Below are 3,660 nucleotides of genomic sequence, written 5' to 3'. Positions count from 1 at the left end.
ACGATTCCAAGACTGTGATAATGTGATTCTCTCATAATTATCCTCTGGGCTATGTCGTGTCTAGTATCTAAGAACGTGTATTGAGTGATATTTTATAGGTAGCTTCCATTTCTCTTAGTTTGGGCAGGGCTAACGCAGAACGTCTCTTTCAGGGGAGACACGTGGCACGATCGCAATTCCATGCTCCAGTACCCCGCCTGCCACCCAAATAATTCCTGGTCGCAGTCATTACCAATTTCCGTTGTGGCCCAAAGGTTCATATGAATTATTCTCCCATCCTGGAGTTCCATCATTTGCATTACCTGAGACTATTTCATGTAATCAGGGCAAGACTAAATGTTATTATTTTTCATTGGACTGATTGTGTTGCACATTGGCCCCATTTTTAATCAACTTGATTGTTACCAATCTTTGCAGTCTTATTCCATGTGTCCTATTTATGAGTTTGCCCCCCTAGTTATCATGCTGTTTGTTATCTCATTGGTTATTTGCTAAGTCTCTGTAAATAAATCCCTGTAAATTTGTAAAAGAATTCTAATTCCAATATGGCGACCTTCCACCTTAAATTGTAAATCCAGGAAAAGTCTAAGGTAAGTTTTCACATAACTTATTCCCTTGCTCATAAACTGGACTTTCTTGGTTTTGTGGCAGCATCAATTATAGTTTTGATTAAATTTCTCACCAAGGCGAAGGCCAGTTTATGACAATATATATATGTATATATATATATATATATATATATATATATATATATATATATATATATATATATATATATATATATATATATATATATATATATATATACATATATTAACATATGTTACGCTCATTATTGAAAATTGCCGATTATTGAAAATCGGCAATAGAAATGCCTATTATTGAGAATGAGCAAGCGATTTGCCGATAATATAAAATGAGCAATTTTTCTTGCCTAGTATTTAAAATCAGCAGGGTTTCAAAACTCGGCAAGACCATTTTGCCGAATATTGATAAATCGACTACTATACCATCTGTAATTAATGACACTATTTTTAACTTTTAATGTTTTATCCTATTCTAATCTCTTTTGTTAATGGCAGTTTGGCCATTTATAAGTAAGTTTTAGTAGCCTAATTCCTTGTTACTATCACCAACAATTGTTATCAACTTGTAAATAGGGAGTGAAGGTGTGAAGTGAAACATACGGTACTCATGATAATTCTCTGACAAATACGTAGATTAGTTACGGAATTCTTTTTCATTCTTTACAACAGTTCTTGGCGAATATCGAATAATCCTCATGGCTTCAGCGATGGAAGTAAGAGAAAATTTCGAGACAAGGTTACGGACCATCGTTGAAGGAAAAGGGAAGAACACAAGACTGTTCTCGCTTGAAAAAGTGAAAGATATTATATCAAGGTTATCAAAGGATCTAGAAAGTGATGCTATCACCACTATTAATTATAACTATCGTTCAAGATATGAGATTCTTAAGGTTGGTGAAACGGAATGTTTGATAAAGAAAAGAACAGATGGGGAAGAACATTATAAATACGTTTGAGGAAGTGTATGGTGCAATAGAAAAGGCACATAAAGATGCTGGTCATGGTGGCGAGAAGAAAACTTTATTTGAAGTTAAAAGAAATGGTCTAACATAACTATGGAATATTGTAACCTGTTTATTAACTTTTGTGTAGAGTGTCATTTAAAAAAAGAGTCGGAAGCAACCAAAAGGGCTTGTCGTGAAACCAATTAGAAGCCACTCATTTTTATCGAGGTGCCAAATTGATCTAATAAATTTTCAGTCACTTCTTGACGGGGATTATAAGTACATCCTAACTTAAGTTAATCATTTTACCAAATTTTGTGTGTTAAGCCCTTAAATCTAAAAAGAGCAGAAGAGGTAGCTCAGACACTTCTACCTGTGTTTTTAATATCTGGTGCTCCCGCAGTACTGCAAAGTGACAACGGTAGGGAATTTGTAGAATTCTGTGATATCCGAATTATCAACACTTTGGCCACAATTGCAGCTAGTGACAGGTCGGCCAAGGCATCCCCAAAGCCAAGGAGCAGTGGAGCGACTCAATGGTGTAATCCAGGATAAATTGAAGATATGGATGCGAGAGAATAATTCCAAGAAATGGAGTATTGGCTTAAAATTTGTTCAGTGGCAAGTAAATATCTCGAAGCATGAGACAACGAAACATACACCATTTAAGGCCACCTTTGGAGAAGAACCGTCAGTTGGTCTTTCTTCAACAAATCTTCCTGAATCAGTTTTGGATGGCATATGCTACGAAGAAGATCTTGACAAGGTAAATATTAAATAATCTATTAAAAAAGATAAACTGATAATGCACTTTGAAACTGAATTTTTCATACACTATTCTAATGGAGTGCAGTTAATCTTCTTCCTTCTCATTTCTCCAAAAATCATAAGTTGAAAGACCTAATTTACTGTGTTAACAAGTCTTTACATATTTTGTAATTTTCCATTTCCTAAAGCTTCAGGTTTTAGAAAGCATAGTAATACTAAAATTCTTTAAGTCATATGCCTAGTTACAATCAGAAAAGTATGATATGAGCTAACGACCTATCATTTTCAGTTCTTCAGCGAGGACGGTAATTATGGCGAAAGGGAAGACGATTAAAGTAGGGAAACCGAACAGCAACTTGAAGATGAAGAGGTTCCAGAGCAACCTGAAAGTGAAAAGGGTTTGAAGTGTATTGAAGAAAGGGTTAATGCCATCGAAGCTATACGGGAAAATGTCGACATTAGTCAGGCTCAATCCGCATCAAAGATGATCCGTAGGGGTATGAGGATGCAGGAATCACTGCAGGTAGAAGACAACGCTACTCTAAGAATTCCGGACGTTGATCGGGGTCCTTCAGACCCTAAAAACTTACTAGTAGTTGTGCTGTCCAAGGAAAATGACATGTATCGTTTTAGGGTGCAAAGAAGGCACCTTAAATTTTGCTTTACTAGAGCTGATTTAGATAAAATTGGTGAAAAACTACTTAAAGTGGCTGATGTACCAGACATCCACGTTACTCTCAGAGCTGCGGTAACTCGATCCACTGGTGGCCAAGGTTACCAGAAATGTAACTGCAAATTAGATTGTATTTCTCGAAGATGTAGCTGTAGTAGAAAGAAAATGAAGTGTAACTCTAGGTGCCATCCTAGCAACAGCTGTAAGAATGTTTAGTTTTTGTTTTGTTTCTTTATATAAAATAGATATAGATTAGTTAATTTTTTATCGTCGGTGAATTATTTGCCAATTATTTGGTGAAGGTTGATAAGTCAGTATTCTAATAATATTGTTATGTTACAAAAATAAATTGTATTATCTGTGTTTTCAGTGTTTATTTGAATTTCCAAATTAATTGCTTATGAAGGAAAAAAAACGGATATTATAATAGAATTAAAAAATAGCTGATGGCTGTTATAAAATGAGTGTATTACAGTAAACATTCCTAAACTGTTATTAAACTAGAGAGTCATTATGGTCTACATTAGTTTGCTTAGAGCTTAGAATGGACCTTCCAGCTGTCAAAATTGAATACTGGTTGTTTGAAACACTTAAGTTACAATATTTTCAATATTCGGCAACGTTATCAATATTCAGCAAAAAACGTGTTGCCTAATATATAAAATGAGCAATATTTTTGCCCATTATT

The 3,660-nt window shown here is 34.7% G+C and overlaps 1 pseudogene; it reads left to right on the top strand.

The window, feature by feature from the left end:
• Positions 1–1,294: 1,294 nt before the first annotated feature.
• Positions 1,295–2,589, top strand: LOC136828987 (KRAB-A domain-containing protein 2-like; annotated as a pseudogene).
• Positions 2,590–3,660: the final 1,071 nt, after the last annotated feature.

The sequence above is a fragment of the Macrobrachium rosenbergii genome, chromosome 43 (genome assembly GCF_040412425.1).
Source record: "Macrobrachium rosenbergii isolate ZJJX-2024 chromosome 43, ASM4041242v1, whole genome shotgun sequence".
In the NCBI taxonomy this organism is placed as follows: Eukaryota; Metazoa; Arthropoda; class Malacostraca; order Decapoda; family Palaemonidae; genus Macrobrachium; species Macrobrachium rosenbergii.
The sequence above is the reverse complement of the archived record's forward strand: the minus strand, read 5'-3'. Positions and strand labels throughout refer to the sequence as shown.